The sequence below is a fragment of the Anthonomus grandis genome, chromosome 9 (genome assembly GCF_022605725.1).
Source record: "Anthonomus grandis grandis chromosome 9, icAntGran1.3, whole genome shotgun sequence".
Classification (NCBI taxonomy): domain Eukaryota; kingdom Metazoa; phylum Arthropoda; class Insecta; order Coleoptera; family Curculionidae; genus Anthonomus; species Anthonomus grandis.
The window spans coordinates 7,534,718-7,562,146 of NC_065554.1; the positions used below are offsets into that span (position 1 = coordinate 7,534,718).

Sequence of the window (27,429 nt, forward strand, 5' to 3'; positions counted from 1 at the left end):
ACTTATGACATTCAGATGTACTATTCGTTTCACTTATATAATATTGGTCATGCTTCTCAAATCATAAACCATGACTTAAACAATATTTTTTAAATTTCAAGAGCCTATGGTCTTAAATTTTAAATTAATTATATATGCATTTAGTTTGCTTTGCAACTTAAATATTATTATTTTATTATGTTAGTATCAAGCTCCCATTATATATTATAATTATTATTATTATTAGCCAATATATGAGCCTGTAAATATTTTAGAACTTTTCTTTAAAAAAAAATTACTATAGAGCTTCATTATAGTTATTTTCCAAACTTATGATATTAAAAATGAAGTATAAATACGAAAATATCTATAAAAATGCTAAGTAAACTACTAATGCTGAAACATTATCTCTAATTCAAATGAATGCTTTATAAACTCATATTAAACTCATATATCAACTTATCTCTTTATAATGAACCTGGAGAAAATTTGAAAGATATAAAAGATTTTTTACAAAATGTAAAAGAATCTTTAAAAACAAAATTTTAAACAAAAATATTTTAAAATATTGAATTACGACTCCCTGATAATGATTATACTTCTAATACTATTAACAATGCCAATGTTAATAAATTAATTAATCAATTCATTATTAAAAAATCACAATAAGATGCATACGTAAAATGTGAATTTGAAACTTTTAATGATAAAAAAATCGTTTATGTAACAATCTAACTGCTCGTGACCAAGCTATTTTTAATTTTCCCTAAAGACTATATGTGATGATGATAAAGAAGTTTTATGATACCATAATGATACATTTCTTATCGCAAGATCTACGTCCACTTTTCGAATAAGATTCAAGTATTTTAATGAATTAAAATTATTTGAATTTAGCAAATTAATGAATAATGTTTTTCCTAAAAAAAATCACTACATTATTTTTAATTTTGCGGTATTTCTAAAACAACCATTAAAAAATCGAACCGTGAAATAGATATTAGAGCCACCTAATACTCAAATACATTTTACAACCTAAACATTTTACAACCTAAAACATCATAAATTAAGCAGCCCTCTTAAAATACTAAATACGACCTCAATCTTCTTGAACATAAATCACAGGAGAACAACACAAAGTCTCGGTCTCAAAAAATTCTTTAATCTGTTAGAGTGGTGACACGTGTTTCGCTCCTAAGAGCATCATCACACCTAAAAAATAATGTAAACAAAACCAAATAAAATTACAAAAAGACCTTAAAGTAAAACAAAAAAGTATACCTCAAGAAGGTTAAAAACACGCCCGACTGGGTCAAATATACACACACACTGAACGGAAAAATATAAGTCTAAAAAACTGACGTCATAAGTATATAAAAAACAATAAGATAGAACTTGAATACAAGAAAATAATAAAAAAGTAAAAAGTAACTATCGATATTTGAACCTACAACCTTGCAGCAAGACTGTTACCGTTTGCTGCGTTGACCGCTAGGCCACACCGTTCATGCGACAGCTTGAAAAGAAAGGACAGGGGACTACAAGATGTTATTAAAAATGAGTCCCGGCTCAAAATTGAACACGTCGTTAATGCAAGTTAAAACTGGACTCTCCTTCGCTCTTGTAATCTATAGCTTCTCTAGAAGATCCAGCTTTTTGCCCTTCTGGCAGTCATGAACCACTGCCACATTATTCGGGTAAGAAAAATTATGACCCCTTGACAATAAATGATTGGCAAACGCTGACTTAGTCTTGACAGTATTGGAAGCTTTAAACTTGTTCAACAGACATAGATGTTCTTGTACCCTTGTTGAAATTTTCCTCGCAGACTGTCTCACATAAATCGTAGGGCAATCGGCAGAATGCAAACTATAAACTCCGGATTTCGAAAGCGAATCTGGCTTATCCAATGGTTTAACCAGATTTCGTTTTACGGAATTAGAAGTCTTAAAAGCGATTGAGATGTTAAAAGGTTTAAAGAATTTCGCCATCCCCTGGGAAATACCTCCAATGTAAATTAAACATCTAAAATTTTTATTATTACGTTCCCTTTCCTCCTGATGTAGGTACAATGTGGTAAGAAAGTTTGTATTTATTAAAAAACTTACAATATAGTTTTTTGAAACTTAATAGAGGGAAGTTATTAGAAGTATTGCTTATATACCTTCCTGGACAAAGTTTACACTATTTGATTTAATTTCAGGGTATACACATACATAACATCCTATAAAATTAATAAAATATTTCTACAGAATACTTTTCATCGAACTAATACCTCCAAATTAACAATGATAAAATCAATTTAAAAGAAAGAAGTTATATAAAAATATAATATAAAATTTGAAAGTCTAAAAATCCACAATTAGGAGGTTATGTATATAAAAAAGAAAGAAAATTTTAAAACCAAAATGGAAAGGTCCATTAATTATTTATACAGATTTACACAGAAAAATTATAAAATTAAAATTTAAAATAATAAAAAAGAAAGATTTCATATAAATGAAGTTAGAATATTATTGCAGGTGGATCGGAATCATGTAAATCAACTTAATTGGAATTTTCCTTGAATATTACCGTACAAATTCTGCAAATTAGGTACAATAAAAATATTTACCAATTATTGGGCCTAAATTCAAAATCAGGATTTAACTCCTGTCATACTAGAATGTAATGCTTTGAAACATTATATGAATATGAATGTAATTAAGACTGATTTTACTTATATGAGAGAATATAAAAACACTTTGTTATTTTTACTTGCTTATGAAAACCGAATTGAACATAGTATTACAAACAAATTAACAGACATATTAATCTTAATACAGATAATGAAAAATAAAATCGCAATAGTTTCAACCATGTTGACTCTTTAATCAGAGTAATTATAAGATATGATAATTTATTAAATCGATAAAAAAATTAAATAGCACGCAACGAAGTGAAGAGAAAGCCAGAAGAAAAGACAAGAAATTAATGTTAATTACGAATAACACGTCAAAAAAACTGTATATAAAATATTAGTTCAGGAAATTCAATCAATTTACTCACAACTGTTGATTAACCAGAACTATCAATTATTATTTTAAAGCTAAAAACTTAATTTCTAATACACTGATATAAAGGAATTATAAATAAAATTATCATACATTAGGATTTTTTCTTTTAAAGTATTATTAAATATACCGGATGACACAGAAAAAAAGGGAACACTTAATAACTTTTAATATTTTAACATATTCTATTGTTTTCCACCACTCCCAGTTTAACAGAAAGTGACACTAACTTTCTTATTTTAAATGGGACACTTGGTATATTATTACGTATTTCGATAAAAAATAATATTCTGAAAATAATGATACTCAATTTGCTAGCTATTGTTTTATAATCATCGAAAAAATCTTTTTTTTTTAATTTTAAAATAGGATGCCATGAATGTGTTGAAAGTTTTAATTTTTAATCAAGTGATCACAAAAAAATAGTTTTCATTGCGTTTTATGACTTAAATCTTTTATACGCCTACTTAAAATGTTCAAACCATTAAATTTGGCATTTACTTAATTTTTTTAAAGAGCAAATAATTGGGAACAACCACTTTTAAAATGCGTTTTCTTTTTTCCCAATAATTTAATATAATTTTTTTAAATCGGTTAATAAATAAGCCTATAAAGGAAAGAGTAATTTTTGGCATAATTAAAAGTAAATTATTTCACATTTGTCAATAAAACTAAAAAAATTTTTGATGTACGTTAGTCTATTCTATAGCAAGTCAAAAATCTAGTATAGCCTATTAGAAATTGACATCCAAATTGATTGTCAAGAGCTCATTTGCAAAAGTGCAACTCATTTGCAAAGAAATTAAGCTGGACGATATTTTAATTTGAAATTTAACGTTGTACACACATAAAAAAATAAAATAAATACAGCAGCCTCTATTAGATTACACTCTCCCCACTCCAAAATGGGGTTTAATAGTTTGGTAATTAATAGTCGGTATTAATAGTTATTACCTGGCAACGCGTATGATACTGGGTGTGGGCTGAAGTTATCTGGTTGGGCAACTTAAAGAAAGACACCAATTTACTCTAACTTTTAATGCTGTAAATTAGATTAGAAATCTTATCGACAAGGTGTTTCCCTGAGGGACACCAGCGTTAATTTGAAACGTGGGTCCATTAACCTTCGTCTTCCCGGGTGCCCAAAAAAAGCTTATTTTTTGTGAACAATTTTATTTTCTGTTAAAAAAAGCTTTGTAAATATTTACTGCCTTTTAAACCACATTTTTTTCTCAGTTTTTTAAAAATATAGTTGTTCGAATAGCCTGGGGTATATTTATACCCACGTGGGAATGCACGCCTACTGGCTTGGCGGTGCTTTGTACTTCGATCCGGCGCGCGCTGCTTCTAAAAATAGACCATTAGTTGATTAGAGTGATCGTTGCAGTGTGCGCAGACTTATTTACTGTTTTATTTATTTCAAAGCCATTGAAGTGTTTTGTTTTAGCAGTTAGTTTTGCGAGTTTTGTGGTACTTCGCTTTTTTAAAATTTAATCAAAAATGTCGAAAGGCCTTAGTGATGCCGAATTAGAACGGCTATTATATGCAGACTCCGATGATGAAATAGGGGAATTTGACGTAATTTTGTCTGACGATGAGGAAGGTGACGGAGAACCGGAAATAAATGACGAGGAGTCGGATCTTATTGAATGCGATAGTGACAGTCAAGGCACATATGTGGAGCAAGAACAGCAAGAGTCTATGGACGGAATATATGGAATATATATATATGGAATATGGAAATCTATTTTATAAATCTAAAGATGGTATCCAGTGGTCAAAAGTTCCCTATCCTCAGACACGTAGAGGAGCTGAAGATATAATAAAGAATAAACAAGGTCTTACTCCGTATAGTTCAAATTTTACCACTGAAATTGAAGCTTTTTTACTATTCATGTCAGACAATATATTGAATATATTAGTAGTTCAAACGAATAGAAAAGCTGAAGAGGTAAGTTTCCTTCTTCATTGACCTTATTTAAAATTTTAATTAGTTAATTATTAGTTTTCTTTATTTTACTGTTACTTATTAAGAATTATTTTGTTATAGGTAATAAGATAATGGAATGAAAAATATCCACATAAATTGCAACGAACTTGGCAGCTTACCGATTCTACGGAAATCAAGGCGTACCTAGGAATCCTGCTGATCCAAGGAGCGCTTTAAGCAACCAAGGAGCCCCAAAAAATGTTATAGTGTACAGATAAGAAATATGTCAGGCCTATTATTCCGGCAAGTATGTCACGTAATCGATTTCAGTTGCTGACAGCATTTATTCGATTTGACGACTATTCTACTAGACCTCAGCGTAAGATAAACGATAAATTGGCGCGAATTAGAGAAGTTTTTGATTTGTATCATGGCCTATTCACCTGGGTCACATGTTACTATAGATGAGCAACTTGTTTTCTTCAGAGGGAGATGTCCTTTTCGGGTTTACATGAAAAGTAAGCCCGATAAATATGGCCTTAAAATTTTGGCAATGGCGGATATTAAAAAGTCGTACAGTATAAATTTACAGGTTTATCTTGGTAAAATAAATTACAAACCAGAAAAAAATCAGGGTGAGAGAGTGGTTCTGGATCTTGTTGAACCCATTGGCACTGGATATGAGTAACCACAGCAGTTGCGGCTCATCAACATCGAGTCAACCTGCCTACCCCAAGGACGTCGCTGTATCGGCACTCATTCATCTAGAGAACATCTTCTTTGTGAAACGGGCTTCCACCTCACATATTTCCCGACGCATACAACCTACAGCGATTCAAGATAAACGCCCACAAATATCTTCGCGCAAGCATCACTCCAAGAGTGACATAGGACTTTCCTCTTGTGCTTGTGTTTACCATAAAAAAAAACATTGATAATTTTTTTACAAGTCTACCACTGGCAGATAAGCTTGCTGAAAAAAAACTTACCTTGTGTGGAACCCTCAGAAAAAATAAGTCATACATTCCAAACGAGTTGCAACCCAAATTATTTAGGCCTGAACTTTCTAGTATGTTTGCATTCAGAAAAGAACATACTATTGTGTCTTATACACCTAGCAAAGGCAAAGGAGTTATTTTATTGTCTACGGAACATCATGATGATACTGTTGTAGATGAAAAATATAAGAATAAACCTCATATTATACTTCATTAAAATGATACAAAGGGTGCTGTAGACACCACAGATAAAATGGTAAAGCAATACTTTGCTCGCAGAATTTGCAATGGATGGCCAATGGTAATTTTTGGCCAATTATTAGATATTGCGGCACTAAACTCTTTTATTTTATGGGACATTAAGTATCCAAAAATCAAAAAATCTAAGGACGACCGACGATATTTTTTGCTTCAGTTAGGAGAATCTTTGGTAAAAGAATATATTGTACGAAGATATAATAACTCAGGACGCTTGAGCAAGACGCTAAGGCAGTATATGCGCGATGTTGTTCCAGACTTGGCGTCTCCTCCAGTTGAAAACCAAAATGAAAGACTTAAAAGTGGACGTTGTTATCTCTATGATCGAAATAGAGATCGCAAATCTAGACAACTTTGCAAGGAGTGTAAAAATTTCGTATGCGCGGAACACCATGTAAAAGAAGTGAAGTGTGTTAAGTGCAAAGAAAATTAACTATGTTTTTTTATAATTTGATTAGTTACAAGTTTATTTTATGTATTTGTATGTATAATTAAAAATATGTAAATGTATCAGTAGTTTCATTTTCATGATGGGGTACAAATGTACCCCACTTGGGACTTTACGTAAGTTTTCTAACGTGGGAAGACGAAGGTTAACGACAACCTGGACGGATCGATTTTCGAGGAAGCTTCTAAGCCCAGCAACGAGAGTTGGTGGCAAACCATAAAAATAAGGTTTGTTTGAGAGGTTGGTATGCCAGACTCTATTAAATGCCTTTGAAATATCCACAGTTATTGCACGGTATTCACCAACAGATCGCCAGAGACCTCTGTTTTCGAAAACATACCGACGGTCACTAATTATGTTGGTGCACTTCAGGTATTTCAAAATTTACTGCTTGACAAGTTTCGATTGAATCCACGCAAGTTTTCAGGATCCAGGAAAGAGACTTTTTCTGTAATAAAGAGAAAATAGTTTGCATAACGGCGGTGGTGTCAGCACAACTGCACACTTTTTTAAGTCTATTGACAGTATTCCATCAGAGCCAGTGGCCTTATTATTATTGAAGCCTTTAAGATCTTTTTCAAGATTTTTGTGACGAAAGACTATCTCTGGCATCAAAGAAGCTTTTCTTTTTTTTTTCTTTAAAAATTTATTTTTTACTCTTTTAGTATATTGTTTTAGGTATCGACCGTCTGCATGCACGCATTTCTCAAGGCAACACAGTTGACACGCGAGCTTAAGTTTAGGCGCCATTTGTGATAAGCAGCATTTTTGTTATTGAGTGCCTTGGTACAAATCTTACCGAACCACGGTTTGCTGTCTGAAGAGCGTTTTACTACACTTTCAATGTTTTATTTTATTTTAATAGTACACTTTCAGAGTACTATTGAAAGGCACACGAGATCACTTAATTTCTTGATCCTTGATTTTTTTTGGATATCTGAGACCGAAAATGAATACCACACATCCCGATATTTTAGAAGATTAAATGGCATCAAACCAATGTCATTCAATTACACCCGATATTTACAATATCCAAGAATACTTTCAACAGTATCCATGCAGAGATAAACGGCAGATATTTGTAACAATTAATAAAATAAAATGTAAGTACTAATCAATAAAATTAAAATATTGGCAACCCTAAAATTTAATTAATGAAGCTCCTTACCATTTGAAAACTTTCGCCCACTTGAAAATTATAAAATTTATGTGTAAAGATGTTTCCCTGAAAAAAAAAGTCTATGGGACCCAGGATATATTTGTAAATGTTAATTTTCAAGGTCGTTCATCTTTCTTGACTATTTCCACCTATATATCACATACTTACAATAAATAAATTTACAATAGTATATACAGGGTGTTTCCTAACTACGGTACGAAACTATACAGGGTGAATCGTTAGGTCGTTTTATGAAAAAAAGTTCCTATGAACGTATGTCGGGAGTTGCTTTGTTTCTGAGATACAGGGCGATGAAGGTTCAAAAAAATAACGGTATTTTAAAAATACTATAACTATCCTTAAACCGATTTGGTTGAAATTTGGTGCAGTTATTTGAAGTTATAAGACGCTTATTTAGCTGTAACTAGATTGAAATTATGAGATCCAGTGGCGTGTCAGTGGGCACCACATGCTTATTGTTGAGAAAAAAACAAGGCCAATAATTGTTTTGCAGCTTTTTATTTATTTTTGTATTTAAGCAACTAAAAATACATTGAGTGTCTGACACGCTCAAAAATACCTGGAGTATCCCTTATGATATTGCAATTGACAATAATCCGATTCCTCAAGTCATTCACATCTAAAACAGGAGTTTTATAAACAAGAGCCTTCAGATGGCCCCATAAATAGTAATCCAGGGGATTCATATCAGGACTGCGAGCCGGCCAATTTTGAGGTCCTGCACGTCCAATCCAGCAATTAGGGTAGATGACGTCGAGATGCTGACGAGCAAGAACACTGAAATGAGCTGGAGCCCCGTCGTGCATAAACCACATGTTGACTCTTACTTGTAGGGGTACTTCTTCTAATAAAGTGGGTAAATGGTGTTGCAAGAAATCTGTGTAGGATTCACCTGTTAATCTTGCCGGTAAAAAAAATCGGCCAATTAGGTAGTCACCAATAATTCCTATCCAAACATTCAGCGAAAATTGTTGCTGAAAATGAGTTTCTCTAATAACGTGGGGATTTTCGTCGGCCCAAAAATGATCATTGTGGAAGTTCATAATAGCATCTCTTGAAAAATTTTCCTCGTCCGTAAATAAAATATTTGGTAGGAAATTATTATTGTGTGCCATCGTATGAATCAACCACCTGCAAAACATTAATCTTGGATGAAAATCCCGAGGCAGTAGAACTTGTACACACTGTATGGGATATGGATGCAGGAGGTTTCTTTTTAGAACTTTCCAAACGGTTTTTGAACTGACTTCAAGCTGCAGTGCAATCTTCCTGATACTATTGGAAGGATCTTCTTCTATCGCATCAAGTATAGCTTCTTCCAGTTCAGGCGTTGTTATAGTTTCTGGTTTTCCACCACCCATATTTTTATTAAAACTCCCAGTTTCACATAATCTTGCATGTAATTTTCAAAATGTTTTTGCACATGGAATTACTCTGTTAGGATATCTGTCCTGGTAAATTCTTCGTGCTTCTTCCGCATTTCCATTTGCTAATCCATAAATAAAGTACATGTCGGTCATTTCATGGTTAGTAAAATTATTCATGATGGAGTAATGAATCACTGCTAATTGACAGCTGAATTTTACTTATAGCAATTCTATCACTGTCAGCTGGTCTCCAAAGCAGGTAGGTACAAAGGAGGTACTTGAATGGACTTGCTAATTATTTGTCATAAGAAGAGTATATTTGTTATTTTGTTGTATTTCAAAAATCTGATAATAAAAATCGTAGAAGTTGAATGTTTATTATCATAGTAAACAAGACACAAGAGACCAAAAAGTCGTGCATTGGAGGGTGGACATTTTGCTCATGTACTTTAAGGTCGAAATTGTTTATCGAATTAATTGGTTTTTATTTCATGTTGTCGTCCATGGATAATTTTTAGAATGAGATAAAGATACTTTAAATTTTTTTTCTTGAAAACAAAGCCAGATATGAAAATAATAAGATAAGATACGAAAAAGTTGTATTTTTAGTTGCTTAAATATTCTATCACTGTCAGCTGGTCTCCAAAGCAGGTAGGTACAAAGGAGGTACTTGAATGGACTTGCCAATTATTTGTCATAAGAAGAGTATATTTGTTATTTTGTTGTATTTCAAAAATCTGATAATAAAAATCGTAGAAGTTGAATGTTTATTATCATAGTAAACAAGACACAAGAGACCAAAAAGTCGTGCATTGGAGGGTGGACATTTTGCTCATGTACTTTAAGGTCGAAATTGTTTATCGAATTAATTGGTTTTTATTTCATGTTGTCGTCCATGGATAATTTTTAGAATGAGATAAAGATACTTTAAATTTTTTTTCTTGAAAACAAAGCCAGATATGAAAATAATAAGATAAGATACGAAAAAGTTGTATTTTTAGTTGCTTAAATACAAAAATAAATAAAAAGCTGCAAAACAATTAATTATTGGCCTTGTTTTTTTCTCAACAATAAGCATGTGGTGCCCACTGACACGCCACTGGACCTAATAATTTTAATCTAGTTACAGCTATATAAGCGTTTATAACTTCAAATAACTGCACCAAATTTCAACCAAATCCGTTTAAGGATAGTTATAGTATTTTTAAAATACCGTTATTTTTTTGAACCTTCATCGCCCTGTATCTCAGAAACAAAGCAACTCCCGACATACGTTCATAGAAACTTTTTTTCATAAAACGACCTAATGATTCACCCTGTATAGTTTCGTACCGTGGTTAGGAAACACCCTGTATATAGACAAAACTGCAATTATAGGTAAATTCGGCTCTATCTGATAAAAATATTTTTTCTACCTCTGTCAGGCCTTTTGTTTTTATTTTTAAACAAAAAATATTTTCAGGTCCTCGCACATTCTGTTTTATGATCAATTAGACAAAGGTAAACCTATTTTAAATGGCATAAAATTATTCCGTAGTATTTACCCTTTATTAATACCTACTTTTACCCTTTATTATTATTATTATTATTTGAATATTAAACATTTTATTGTGAGGCCGTTAAGGCTAAATTTTATTTTGCATTTAATTTAAATTATATTGGAACATAATAATTAACTATACTGGATCAAATAATTCATATTAATATTTAATAAATTTTTTAGTTCATGAAGCTATTTGTTAACTATTTAACTTTTTAAGCCACTAAAAATTGTTTTGCATCTTTTTAAAAATGATATCAAATGGTTCTAAAAAAATCGTTTAATAATTATTTTATTTAAATTTTATGCTTCATTACACCAATCTTATTTTTAACACAAATATATAGATCATTTGTGTGTACAAACATGTAGGTCAGATAATTTAAATAGAGATTGATTAGATAATTAGAATAGATGACCGTCAAAACTATTAATAACAAATAGTATTGTTTAAGTTAATAGATTTTTCTGTACCATATCTCACGAACATCTTATTACTATTTCTTGTTATGCAGAAAGCACGATTTGAAAGTATTTTTATAATGTAATACCCAGGTGCAATGGGTAGTTTAAATAATGAAAACAAGCTATTATTATAGCATTGCATCGTGAAAATAGAAAACTCTTAATTTAGTTCACTATTTATTTATTTATATAGGTAAATTCTCATTAAATATTTACAAGTTTTATAATATTTAGTTTTTGGTAATTTAAATGCAAAACAGTAAGTATTAATTACATCCTAAATCCATAAGCGATCCAGCTTCCGGTTGTCAACGGCTTCGGGCGGAAAATTAGGGAAAGATTAAATTAAAATATTATGAGGTAAATGAATAAATTTAAAAAAATTTACCTCAAAGGAACACAACATCGGTCAACACATAATAATAATAATACTTTAATTATTCTATAAAAATAATGCAATATACAAAAAAAAATTATAATAATGTAGGATAAATTAGTTTTAGGTTCGTAGTTATTTAATTTATATGTATAAGCACCGTCTATAGATTATAACTAATCTTGTTGTAATCTATTGACGGTGGTATAAGGGTGTCCATTTATAAACTGACACATTTTAACTGCTTATAAGTCGAGAACGAAAAATGACAAAAATGTGCGGTTTTCACAGAACTTCATCAATATTTTTAAAGTTTTTTTTGACAGTGTTGCTAAGTTTCAAAATTTACCTGAAATAGGAGGAAAAAAATTGATGATTTTCAAAGGCCGATTTCTCAAAAATTTTAAACGTAACACCCTGTACTTGTCACATTCTTGCTTGATTGACGACTTTACCAAATTTACATGGCTGTACCCCACGAAGTCGACTACAGCTAAGGAGACAGTAAATTGTTTAATGAGATTGCAAAAGACGTTTGGCAATCCAAAAAGAGTCATTACAGGTACCGCTTTTACAGCACATGAATTTAATGAATACTACAAAGAGGAAGGTATAGAACACGTGACCATTACAACCGGCGTCGCTAGGGGTAATGGACAAGTGGAAAGAATTCATAGGACCGTGTTACCAGTTATAACTAAGCTTAGTCTAAATGATCCAACAAAGTGGTATAAATATGTCGACAGAGTTCAACGAGCTCTTAATTTAACGTATCAACGAAGTGTTGACTCAACACCTTTTGAAATTCTCATAGGAATAAAAATGAGGGAAAAAGAAGATATCATGATTAGAGATCTAATAGAACAAGAAGCGAAGCAGCAATTTGCAGAAGGCAGGGAAGAACTACGCCAACAGTGTAAGGAACAAATAGTTAGAGTACAAGAAGAAAATAGAAAAGGGTATAATCTAAGAAGGAAAAAAGCTAAGCTTTATAAAGAAGGTGATCTGATAGCTATCAAAAGAACGCAGTTCGGATCTGGATTAAAAGTGCATAAGAAGTTTGTTGGGCCATATGAAGTTATAAAGGTGAAAGATAATGAGAGGTACGATGTCGTAAAAGTAGAAATTCATGATGGACACATCCGAACTTCAACATGTGCAGAGTTTATGAAACCGTGGGTTTCGTATGAAGATGAGTCCGAGTCGGACTCATAGTCAGGCTGGCCGAGTGTAGGATAAATTAGTTTTAGGTTCGTAGTTATTTAATTTATACGTATAATATTATTTTTCTTTCGAAATCCATTTCAATAAACAATGATCTCGTTCAGGCTCCGTGAACGCTCCTTATCGATGTGTTATGATTAGGTGGCAGTTTTTACTTTTAACGGTGACATCGGCGATGACGAAAAGGGACATCAGTGGACAGTCTTCATGAAGGTTCCGAAATGAGATACGGGAAAAAGACGCGTTTTCGGGGAAAATCTTAAAAGACGTAGGGCCTGTCCCTAACATTAAGACGGAAAGACGTATAAAAGACGTAAAGACAGGTTAAGGCCAGGATCAGTAAGACGTGGCTGCATCCTTTTCCTTTTCTATTATAAGACGTGAGACGAGTTATAAGTGTTTTAAAGCCGCTCGACGTAGGGATGTGAACGCGATTTACCATATCAGTTAACAGTTAAAGTCTACTCCAAACTCTTTTGTGCAATAGTTTTCTTAATTTCTTTTATTAAATACTTTGAAAATCCCGCACCGGACTTTTCATTACCATCAACAAACCCTAGACAACAAAGAAAGTGTAAGGAACAAATAGTAAGAGTACAAGAAGAAAATTGAAAAGGGTATAACCTAAGAAGGAAAAAAGCTAAGCTTTATAAAGAAGGTGATCTGATAGCTATCAAAAGAACGCAGTTCGGATCTGGATTAAAAGTGCATAAGAAGTTTGTTGGGCCATATGAAGTTATAAAGGTGAAAGATAATGAGAGGTACGATGTCGTAAAAGTAGGAATTCATGATGAACACAACCGAACTTCAACATGTGCAGAGTTTATGAAACCGTGGGTTTCGTATGAAGATGACTCCGAGTCGGACTCATAGTCAGGCTGGCCGAGTGTAGGATAAATTAGTTTTAGGTTCGTAGTTATTTAATTTATACGTATAATATTATTTTTCTTTCGAAATCCATTTCAATAAACAATGATCTCGTTCAGGCTCCGTGAACGCTCCTTATCGATGTGTTATGATTAGATGGCAGTTTTTACTTTTAACGGTGACATCGGCGATGACGAAAAGGGACATCAGTGGACAGTCTTCATGAAGGTTCCGAAATGAGATACGGGAAAAAGACGCGTTTTCGGGGAAAATCTTAAAAGACGTAGGGCCTGTCCCTAACATTAAGACGGAAAGACGTATAAAAGACGTAAAGACGGGTTAAGGCCAGGATCAGTAAGACGTGGCTGCATCCTTTTCCTTTTCTATTATAAGACGTGAGACGAGTTATAAGTGTTTTAAAGCCGCTCGACGTAGGGATGTGAACGCGATTTATCATATCAGTTAACAGTTAAAGTCCAAGTAAAGTACTCCAAACTCTCTTGTGCAATAGTTTTCTTAATTTATTTTATTAAATACTTTGAAAATGCCGCACCGGACTTTTCATTGCCATCAACAAACCCTAGACAACATAGAAAACCCTACATTTTTGGGGGCCTGTCCGGGATACAAATTTTCTAATTGCATTCCTTGTATATTAGGTAATAGAAAAGAAGGGAAGAAAGAAGGACTATTTCATCCTATACCTAAGCAAGAAGGTCCTTTACATACCTATCATCGCGATCATCTAGGGCCAATTGCTTCTACAAACAAGAATTATCAACACATTCTTGCTATAATTGACGACTTTACCAAATTTACATGGCTGTACCCCACGAAGTCGACTACAGCTAAGGAGACAGTAAATTGTTTAATGAGATTGCAAAAGACGTTTGGCAATCCAAAAAGAGTCATTACAGGTACCGCTTTTACAGCACATGAATTTAATGAATACTGCAAAGAGGAAGGTATAGAACACGTGACCATTACAACCGGCGTCGCTAGGGGTAATGGACAAGTGGAAAGAATTCACAGAATTACCAGTTATAACTAAGATTAGTCTAAATGATCCAACAAAGTGGTATGAATATGTCGACAGAGTTCAACGAGCTCTTAATTCAACGTATCAACGAAGTGTTGACTCAACACCTTTTGAAATTCTCATAGGAATAAAAATGAGGAAACAAGAAGATATCATGATTGAAGATCTAATAGAACAAGAAACGAAGCAGCAATTTGCAGAAGGCAGGGAAGAACTACGCCAACAGTGTAAGGAACAAATAGTTAGAGTACAAGAAGAAAATAGAAAAGGGTATAACCTAAGAAGGAAAAAAGCTAAGCTTTATAAAGAAGGTGATCTGATAGCTATCAAAAGAACGCAGTTCGGATCTGGATTAAAAGTGCATAAGAAGTTTCTTGGGCCGTATGAAGTTATAAAGGTGAAAGATAATGAGAGGTACGATGTCGTAAAAGTAGGAATTCATGATGGACCCATCCAAACTTCAACATGTGCAGAGTTTATAAAACCATGAGTTTCGTATGAAGATGAGTCCGAGTCGGACTCATAGTCAGGCTGGCCGAGTGTAGGATAAATTAGTTTTAGGTTCGTAGTTATTTAATTTATACGTATAATATTATTTTTCTTTCGAAATCCATTTCAATAAACAATGATCTCGTTCAGGCTCCGTGAACGCTCCTTATCGATGTGTTATGATTAGGTGGCAGTTTTTACTTTTAACGGTGACATCGGCGATGACGAAAAGGGACATCAGTGGACAGTCTTCATGAAGGTTCCGAAATGAGATACGGGAAAAAGACGCGTTTTCGGGGAAAATCTTAAAAGACGTAGGGCCTGTCCCTAACATTAAGACGGAAAGACGTATAAAAGACGTAAAGACGGGTTAAGGCCAGGATCAGTAAGACGTGGCTGCATCCTTTTCCTTTTCTATTATAAGACGTGAGACGAGTTATAAGTGTTTTAAAGCCGCTCGACGTAGGGATGTGAACGCGATTTACCATATCAGTTAACAGTTAAAGTCTACTCCAAACTCTTTTGTGCGATAGTTTTCTTAATTTCTTGTATTAAATACTTTAAAAATCCCACGCCGGACTTTTCATTACCATCAACAAACCCTAGACAACATAGAAAACCCTACAATAATTATAATACAGTGTATACAAAAAAAAATCCATGGAATAAAAGGTAATTTCAGCTTCCATTCTCTATACAAAGAAAGGGTTGTTGAAGTCTTAAATTTAAAAGATTCTACTAACGGTATACATTGGCATTGCTGATCAAATGATGTGAGAAAAAAAGGCTATAGAATACTTAATAATATTTTACAGAAAGAAGCACTATAAAATTTCAAACAATAGATACTATTAATGTTAGGTTAACAAAAAATAATTTAACTACTGGAACCTTTCCAGAAGAACTAGAATTTCTCCAATCTTTAAATCATGTAATAAGTCTTTGATGAATAACTACAGACCAATTTCGGTAATAGGAGTTTTTTCTAAAATTATTGAGAAAATAATTAAAAAAAGGATGACACCTTTTATTAATCAATATTTACCACTTGATGATTACTAATATGGGTTTGTTGAGAACAGTAATACTCTTAGCGCAACAGTTGATTTTGTAGATTACATATCGCGAGCATTGTGAGTACCGATATACTTTTAAATAAGCTCAAGCAAATGAGATTCAGGGGAGACCTTTTTAATTTACTTAAAACATATTTTGAAAATTGAAAACAATATGTAAAATTAAATGAAACGCGTAGTTCAGTACTAGTTAATTCTTATGGCGTCCCACAAGGTTCCGCACTCAGACCATTGTTCTATTCCTTGTATGTATTAAACTTGAAGCTTGCTAATCTCACTGCGCGTTATTTCACTTTTGCCGACGATACTGTCTTAGTTTATACAGGTAGTAGCAAGGTTGCTGTAGAGAATAACATCAATGCCGATCTCAAAATATATATGGACTGGTTGCATTTTAATAAATTAAAAATTAATTATAATTAAACAAAATACATGTTATTTAAGCAAAAAAATGCACAAGTTGCTGACTTCAATATTAGGATCACATTCAAAAAGTTGAAAAAATTCTGGTATCGGTATCTGGGCTTAATAATTGATGAAGCATTAATTTGAAAGAGTATTGCCAATGATTGCAGTTTTTTACAGATGTCATGATTATTTAACTGCAAAAACTACTAATAATATCTATAATGCTTTTTTGATGTCTCACCTTATGTATTTACTCCCTGTTTGGGGAGTGTGTGCTCAAGCTAATTTTACTACTGTTGAAACTCTTCAAAATAAATTTTCAATTACGATAGGCTTTCTCATACAGATAATAGAACAATGTAAATTAGTGTATACAATTATCTACAAGAAGCACAAATATAATATAAACATTACTTTTAGGAATATGATAGATACATAATTATCCAACAAGAAATGTAAATAACATTTATCAGAATTATACAAGAACTAACATAGGCTTAGGAAATCCTATTGCAAAAGCTTTTAAGGTATTTAATGAATTGCCAGAAAATATAAGATGCGTTCAACCATTTAGTAGTTATATCAAAAAATTAAAATATTCTTTGAAACGTATAGGGGTAGTATGGGGTTTATAGGTTAGTTTTTTCTTTTTTTGGTTTTTTGTTTGTTTTTTTTTTAGAAATAGGCTTACTGTATAGAAGTAAAATAGTTACTCTCGTGACCAATGCTTGCATGCATTGACTAGGGAGTTTTAATTGTAATATAAACATGTAAACATTATTGGAAATAATAAAGGTATTTTCAAAAACAAAAAATGTAAATTAACATATAGTAAGGACCAAAAAGAATTACAAAGAAAATAATAATTATAAATCTAAAGTACTTCTCAGGGGCCAGAGAGAAAGTTTTATTTCATATAGTTTTTAAAACGCCATGCAAATCCAGTAAAATCATTTATTTTGAATTTGTTTATGGTTGGTTCGATCAAATATAAACAGGACTTCTTAAAAAGTTATTTTTTATGATAAGACGTAAAGGCCATAGACCAAATCCGCAAAATGAAAATTTGATAGTATTAGAGATTCACACAATAAGGTTTTAATCTTAGATGTCAGTGAATGACGATGTGCATAAATTAATTTTAGCTTTGAAAATGCTTTTTTTAAGCAGAAACTCACATGTTCCTTAAATTTAAGTCGGTCATCTAAGATTTAAGAGCCTTAAAAAGCCTTAAATTCCACGCAGAATCCTTAAAAGATATATAATCATCATGAAACTCGTGCGATAATTTGCAGGACAAAATAATATAGCCACGCTTTTGCTGGGATTTATTTTCAGTAAATGATCATTTGACATAGTTAATAATTTGTTTAAATCTTAATTGATATCAGCATTTACATTTATAGAGTTACTAATGAAAATGACTAAGGAAAAGACGTGTATATTTGGATGTCATCAGCGTATAGATGATACTGACAGTATTGCAGTAATGTTACAATAATTGAGCTAGACATACTATAAAGCAATAGTTATATGAAACCCTGAGGATCCCAATATTAAACCCTTAGGAACCGTTACCCACTCTAAATCAGAAAATCTACAACTACCCTTTGAAATCTATCAGTTAAGTATGAAGAAATAAGATTATAAGCGGTTTCCTCAAAGCCAGCATATTTTAATATCGCGAGTAGCAATTTGTGATTAATCATATCAAACGCTTTAGTATAATTTAATAGAACCAAAGCAGTTCCTTGTAGGGTGGGCTGATTTTTTTTTTGAAAATCAAAACCAAGTAGCTACCAAAAGTTGCCTACTGGCCAAAAATAAAGTTCCCCAAAAGATGTTAACGAGTTTAAACCAAGGCTGCCATGTCTTTGGATATAGCCAAATGAATATTACCTTAGGAAAAACTTAACACATCCTTAGCTTTAGTCTACTACTATTTTGAATTGTTAAGTAAATATGTCCTAATTGTAAGAACAGCAAATTATTTAGTTATTTGGTCTAAGAGAAGAAAAAAAAATAATTTTCTCTCCCCAAGGTCATTATGTTTTTGGTACAAGAGTATTAATATTAACTTCAAAACGTGTGATCTTCTCATATGTACATAAATGTACTTGTCTGAAAGACATTTCTTTGACGAAAATAAATGAATGGCTTAAAATCTAAAAATTTAATGGATACAAGATCATTAAGTTCTTACGTCAAATATTAAATATCTTGTATTAAGAAATTATTTACTTGACCCAAAAATTATTATTTCGGTTTCGGAAGATAACTTTTCGAAATTTCGTAATATAACTCACAAAAAAATATAAAATTAAGTTAAGCCTGTCAGAAAACACTATAATATTAATTATAAAGGTACTTAGACAGTTTCACACAATTTTACATTTTTTTGTGGATTACGACTGTTCACAACCAAATACGTATACGAGTATATAATATCTTTATTGTATTTAAAGCCCCTTCATAATTATGTATTTTTTTATTAAAATGTATCTTATGTTTTCATTTTTCATAAACTGTTTTTGATTTTACTTTTTATATTTTATTTACTTAAATAAGTTTTCGCATTGAATATTAAATATCGACGCAAAATTTATAGCGCTTTTTACGAGGTTTTTTCGAGGATATAAAAAAGAAAAGAACATAAAATATTAATAACACACTTTTATTTTATATTATGGAAGTCATAAGTTTTATAAAATACATACTAATATTATATCGTTAATATTTAACGTCAACGCAAAATTAAACTCTCTATTATGCTATGAGCATCAAAAAAAAATTAAAAAAATCTGTAACACTTATTGCACTAGTCTTATTTTATGAAACCAGAAGATAATAACTATTGTCTAGGCTTATGGTTTGTAAGTTATTTACATTTCCAAAACTCTAATACTTGTAGCTAATATCTGCTAACCAGACTAACCACCTATGCATAACTTAATAGAATATCCTCAAAAAATTAACATGATGAATGACAATGAAACATTGAATTTATTCCTTACTATTACGATCACACTGTACAATATTCAAATATTTTTCGATATAAGAGAAAAAAAATGAAACGTATATTTTTATAAAAAAGGATTACTTTTCACAGTTACATAAATGTTTGCGCCAAGGATATTTATTTTGTCCTAAAATGGTACGATTCTTAGCTCGAAATAATTATCTTATTTAAAGTACATAACCTTTCCTTCAAGAATTTAATTTTAAAGTAAGAAAATTATCTTCTGCTAAGATTATATTTTCTTCTTTTAGGTAAATTTAGAGCGGTTTTCGCGGAGCAGTCCTGAACTTGTCCGGGATTCTTTTCTCGAGTCTTTTCCTGTGTTTTTATTGGTTTTAATATGTCCGCATTTTATCATCGGCCAATCGAAACTTAGGAAAACAATCCCGGACTAGTTCAGGACTGCCCTGTGAAAATAGCTATATTAGCTTCTAAAGAATATTTTAACGCAAACGTCCACCATTTTGTTTAAGATACAATAATAATTTACACAAAAGCTTTTAAAAATCAATGCATGCTTATTTAGTTATTTATAAACTAATCTAGGTATACCTATAAGAAAGTAAAAAATGCATTATAGCCCTACTGAGTATTTTAAACCTACACACGCACATATAGGTACCGGTATAATTTAAAAAAGGAAATAAAAACCACATATATTTATAATATAAATATACTTTCAAACACAGGCCACAAGTGTTCCAAAGCATTCCGCTTTAAAAAAGAGAAAACTTCACTTACTTCAACTTCAAAATTCATGTTGTCCATATTGAAAAAACCAAATTCACACACAAAAATGCGATTATACGTCGTGTCGCGTTGACAATGCCGCGTCTAACTTGCTAATGACCGGAATGACCAAAGAACAAAGTTCCGACAAAGGGAAAACACCGGGGTTATACCTACGCGACCCAACGCAAAGCACCTGTGACGTTAAAGCAAGAACGTACTCTTTAAACAAGTATCGATAAATTCACAATTTTATTCTTAAAGACAGTTGTCTAATAGCAAGGATTTAATTCGCTAAGATAATTAGAAAATAATGTGAAGAACGTGGATTCTCTTTTGACAAGATAACGTGAGTTTGAACTAAATGTATATCCTTAATTAAAAACAGCCAAGATAATATATTTTCTTGTAATAAGAAGTCATTTTTATCTGTAAAGTTCTCGTAATACAATATATTCTTCTTTAATACACGCCGCTGCTAACATACTAATGCGCATGATGCTTATTGCTTACTTCATGCAAACGAGTTGCCATTAAGGCTTTTATTACAAAAAATGGACGGCCACACGAAGGGACCATATAATTATTCAGGACCTATCGGGAGCCTTCTAGACAACTGCGAAAAACTTTAGAGAGTTTATTGTAGTTAATACTGACTTACCAGAAATTAATGCCAAAGAGCTCAGTACTGATCAGCAATATTTGTATTTAATGTGCCAAGCCATTAAAAATGGAAATTGCTCCAAACAATTATCTGAACGGAATCCTGGTAAGTTAGCCCATTCCAGATGGGTAACAACAGCAAACAGAATTCTTCGTTTATATGTTGGCACAAAGGATCCATCAGAGAACTTAAAGTTATAGTAAACTTTATAATGAAACTTTACGCACCAATGTGGTTTAGAATAAAGACCAAACCGCTCTTACAAGATGGTGCTAGACACTTGTGGGAGATGATTAAAATATCTAGGCAGTTTCCAGAAGCTATCAGAAATATTATCGATAAAGTGATAGAAGGGAATTTGTATTTTGCGCATCCTGAAAATTTACTGGTTTCAATGTTAACAGACCCTCGAGAGTATATAAGAAAACTAGCAGTTAGTCGAATAAGGAAAGCCAGAACACAAATAATAACGGAACCTAGAGTTTTTAAAACTCCAAAACTAAATTTCATGGTGGATGACTACATAGATATTATTGATTGGCAGAGCATAAATTTAACCGAACCTCCAATTACCAAATTATTTTCAATTGAAGAATTAGCAGAGCAGATTAATCAACAGAAGATGAATGTTGGCGATTATCCTTGTCACACTCAGGCAGTCGAAAGGTGTGTTAAGCTTATAACAGAGGCGTCTTTAAAAGTATGCGGAAGTGTAGCAAGAGATGGATATATTCGCGCAAAAATTGATGCAAGGTTAGATTTACCTACTTTTGAAAACAAAGCTCAATACTTTGCTGCAGCAAAAGATTAATCTTTGTTCAGAATGGGGAGATTGGTTGGTTGGAACTCGATGTGCAGCCACCTCCACGTGGCGAGTTCTGGGCTGGTTTAGTGTTTATAATTAATTGTTGTTAATTTATATTGTAATACAAAAATCATACAACTTAATATTCGCTAATCGCCCACCCGACAGCATTTTCTTCATAAACACCAAGTCAGGCGAAGAGCTGCACAAAACTTTTTAGTTTTATTAAAGCTTGGGGCCTGGTGGAAAATAAAATTATTGTCTTGATTTTTTATATACATCTTAATAACATTGTTTCTGAAAATTTTTTCGCTACCCAGATCAATTTTCTTTTTTTTTTCTTTTTTTTTTGAATATTAAGGGCTTTTGGGGCCTGGTTAATTTTTTTTAATCTGCTTCATCTTTTGTATAATCATTAATGTTCGCCTGTTAGACATTTTAAACATTACTCACTTGCAATATCAAAAAAAATATATATATCCATTTTTCGGCCCGCCCATGCTTGGTTTTGATCATGAGCACTGACTATATCATTTATTATGTCACGAAGAATAGTATTGCAGCTTAATCGCGATCTAAAACCAGATTGTTTCTCCGGAAGAATGCTATTTCTGTTTAAAAATAAATTGATTTAAAATGTCAATATTTTTTCTAATACTTTTGAGAGTACAGGCAAAATTGAAATAGATCGAAAATAGCTAAATTCAGTCGGATTAGCTACCTTGGGTAAAGGAAACACATTTGCAAGCTTCCAAGCACTCGGAAATAATGATTTACTCAAACAGCAGTTGAATATGGGTCAAGAATGGAATAATAAAAGGACAGCAATGTAAAAATGTTGTATTCAGATTGTTGATTGGTTGATTCAGAACCTAATCCAGAGGTACAGTGACGTTAACGCATGTTCAATCGATTATAAAAAAGTATAAAATGATCAATATCCTGGAAGAGGCCGGCTTGGACGATAAAAATACTAGAATAATTTCAAACCTCTACTGGAATCTAACAGCATGCTTATTAATGGTGACTAAAAGAAATAGGTGAAAATACAACGTGGGGTCGCACAGGGATGTGTCCTTTCACCTTTTATATACTAATTATATATATTTTATATACCTTTTATAACAAATATATATATAGCAAAGATGCTGCGCCGTACAGCCAATAATATGGTCTTAATATCAATATAAAGAAACCGAAACAAATTAATAATAATCAGCAAAAGAGATATAAATGAAGATTACCGATATGTGAACGGAACTCAAATTGAACATGTTCAACAATATTGCTACCTTGGAGCCACTATAAATGAACAATGGGACTGGTATAAAATAGCTGAACAGTGATGAATACTGTAAATAAATAAACTGAATAAAAAAATGTGAACAAAAAATAAAATGTCGTGCAGGAAAAGCAAGTACGATATTTCACAAAATGAGTGTCATCTTCAAAAGTCACAACATATTTCTTAAAACGATGGTAAAGCACTTAAGATGCCATTTTTTTAATGTTTTATTGTATGGCCTAGAATCCTGGATACTCACAGAAGCCACCAATAAAGACCTAGTATCATTCGAGATGTGGCTGTATAAGAGAATGCTCAAAATACCATAAACCTCTCACATTACAAACATAGAACTGCCAAGAAGAACGAAAAAAAATCTAGAAGTCATACGTAAAAAATTAAAATGAATTTCTATTATTGTTAAAAAGAACTAAATTAAATAATAAAAGTGTAACTCACTTGGATCTTTCATGTTTATTTCACAAATTTTAATTATATTGAATTTGTAATACATAATCGATATTGCATTACTTGCTTCTTTCATAATTATAAAATATTGGATATAATGTCTTAAATTGAATACGTACTTTAAACAATGAAAAAGTTTTAAAGGCGGAAGAATAAAAACAATAGACGACTTAATCAACTCACAAAAACGTTCTAACCTAAATAACGCGAGCGTACTAATTGGCAAACATTTTAAGATATAATAATTATTAATTATATAAAAATTAAATTGTTTATAATTATCAGTTTAACTATTAGACAATTCTATTCTTAGGTTAGTGTTTGAAATAAAAGCGACTCAAATTTATCTTAATCGGATTTTTATTTCGTTAAAAACACAGACTGTACATCACTGGTTCAATTAACATTTATCACGGTATTAAACACATAAAATGGTAAATTCTGCTGATATAAAATATCATTACAATCCACGACGGCCACGGACTTAAACTTATGTCATCGCAACGAATACTAATCGACAACCAAAACTTAACTAAATTACCAAATACGTACAAAATATTATTTTTCAAGCCGGGAAGAAGATACTCGGAAAACCGTCTGGCTCTTTTCGCAAGAAGAAGGAGTTTTCGTACGGTCAAAAATGTATTAAACTTAAATAATATTTAAAGTAGCGAATTTTCTTAACAGTTAGTCTATTTATACAGCGTTGGCAAAATTGATTGCAAAATCTAATTGTTAATAAAATGACGTTACGGAATTTAAAATATTTATTCCAATTATCGTCGGAATTAAGGATAACGATCGAATTTTATAAATTTTTATTTGGTACAAATATGACAAAATAAACTAATTTTGTAAATTTTTTTTTTATTCTGTAAAGGTGAGTATTTTTAACTTTTAAATACGATATTTTCCATGCAGAAACACTTATCAAGTGTATTCTTTTTAATTTAGCCCTGGATTTTTTATTTAATTTTCTCATAAAGCTTGGATTTACTAAATATACTACTTTAAGAATATATAAAACTCAATTCATCTCTGCTTGATAATATAACTCTCATAAGGTAAATAAATTTGACTTGTAAAAAGCGCTGCAGTCTCATTTTAATTGAAGAAATGAAACATAAAATTTTATATTTTTAAATACCGATAGTGTAATAAAAGGTCCTAAAAATAGCTTTTATTGCATTTTAATTTTCTTTTTCGATGCATAACAGGTCTATCTTCAATAATTGTATTTTATATTTTAAATATTGTATTTTCTTATACATATTCTTTACTACCACATTCTCAAGATTATTTCACCTTGAATATGTACATTATCTATTTTAATATATTATTCCAGTTTAAGTTTTCTTAATGCCTTCCCCATTTGAAGCTTTTTTTGAACCTTGAAGTTTCCTTGCTTCGAATATTATACCTTGAATCTGGCATGATATGGCTTAAACAGCAGGTATCACTTCATTTAGGACCTTTACGTACTTCTTTATTCTTAGAACCTCGTGGTTGGTCACATGTTCTGTCTATAAAATTTCCAAAATTTTAAGGTAAATCTAAATCTTGAAGGCTTCTAGTTTTTCCAAGTTTCTACATATCATACGCTATACAAAAAAACGGAGAATATATTTTAAATCTCGACTACAGAGCAGCTTTTAGATCTTCATATAAGATGACTTGGAAATTGACAAATCTTTATTGCTGACTTGACACTTGTGCCTAGGTCATAGCGACTTTTCCCAGCCCTTTGCTGCGCTCTACATACAAATTTCATAAGAAATTTAGATTTTGGTTTGGTGACAATTTGATGTATTTGATTTTCTTAACATTGAGTTTCAGATCATTCTCGACTAAATATGAGGAGATTATTCAACATAGACGATAGCATTGCAAAATCTTGCAAGCTTTCAGTGAGTAGTGTATCGTCTGTATAAATTAAATGGTCAATAGTACGCTGTTAACTCGTATTTCACCGGCATTATTTAATAATCGTTGCAGGTTAATTATAATATAATTTGGGTTTAAAAAAAGAATTGCTAAATTTGAATCATTTTTAAAATGATCTATTTTTTTAAATCATATTTTCATATAAGGCATTTAAAAATTTTCCAGACAAAATGCATTAATCGAAAGAAGTCATGAGCTTCTAACTAAAATTATTTTATTGTATATTTCTCACAATTTCGTATATTATGTAGTGTATATCTATGTATTATATTGTCTAAATTTTTAACAAAGCAATTTAGCTAATAAAATGAAGCTATTAATTTTTATTTCCTATTATAATAGTTTTTTATTTTTCTAGCGAAAAATTATTATACATATTTAATTAAGAAACGCATACCTTTGTAAAATAATTTTGATAATATAATCGTTAAATTAGTACGGCAAACAATGAAAAAGTTGTGAAGGCGAAAGGATAAGAACAATGGACGACTTAATTGAAACTTAAAAACGTTCTAATCCAAATAACTCGGTGAAATTGACAAACATTTTAAAGACAAACAACATTTTAAAGCTAAAAGTAAGCAAAAAATTGATATTTTATCAGTATTTGACTGCTATGTCAAATGGCTATGCTATAGTATCACACACACCATTTTAAGTTGTGTGTCATCCATCTTGCCTTGCTATAAATAGTAAAAGCGGTTTACAAGTAAAAATATGTAGTAATAAGCAGTTAACTGAGTTTAAATAATTTTTTATTAAAAATATGCTTTAACATTTGCGAGAAAATAACTAATTGTTAAGCCTTATTTATACGAGCAAGTAAAACTATCGCAAGTTTATATCTGAGAACACTTCCAAATAATTTGCATAATGTAAACAGTGTCCGAGAGTTCTCTCCCAGCAAGTAGCAAAGCATACGCTCAAGTAGTTGCGTCATAAATTATTGCAGGTCTAAACAAATCAGGACAGTTCTTTAGCAAGTTATAATTTCTTTTCCGTTTTGTTGAAAATTGGGTGCAAGTTAAATAGTGCAAGAAAAGCAAAATGGAGGGCAAACGTGTATGGTCCAAAGAAGATACGTGCGAATTAATAAGTATTTTTGAAGGGTTTCCGGAGCTGTGGCAAATAAAATAAAGAATATATAGAGATAGAAATAAAAAACAACAGGCAGTAAAGTTTATAGCAGAAAAATTTAATACAACTGATGCTGAAATTCAACGAAAACTCCATAATCTCCGCACTCAAGCAAACCAGGAGTGGAACAAATTGAAAAAAAGGAAAAGTGGTCAGGGTATTGATGAGAACTGTAAGAGTTCCTGGGAATACTTTAATTAAGTTTATATTTGATCAAAACATAACATCAGGGACCGAGGATAATTTATTAGTAAGTAAAAAAGTACTACAGTTTTAAATTATGTATATTTATTGAAGTTTTACCATTATTTTAAATATGTTTATATTGCCAAGAAACTTCACCTTCGGCCGAAATAAAGTAATCACAAAATTCTTCACGGATTTCTTTAGCTATTACTGAGTAATTGTGAACATTGTCGTTTTGAAGTGCGCCAATTTCCCATTTCATAATTGTCACCATCAAAAGTACCAGTCGGCGCATATTCATTTATAGAGGTGTTACGTGACATAAGAAAATTATGGAGGATACGTCATATTGTTTTTGTAATTGTTATTACTTTTTCCGGTGCTAGCGGAATGGGTTTTCTTAAAATTATGCCAAATACATTCTCCACGATTCATCTGGCTCTCGAGAGACGATAATTATAAATACGCTTAATACCAGGTTGATTTCTAAATGGA

At 31.6% G+C, this 27,429-nt stretch overlaps 1 protein-coding gene across 1 annotated transcript in view; it reads right to left on the reverse strand.

The window, feature by feature from the left end:
- Positions 1 to 27,429, reverse strand: part of LOC126740184 (uncharacterized) — a 180,102-nt gene that overhangs the window by 144,771 nt on the left and 7,902 nt on the right. The window lies entirely within an intron of this gene.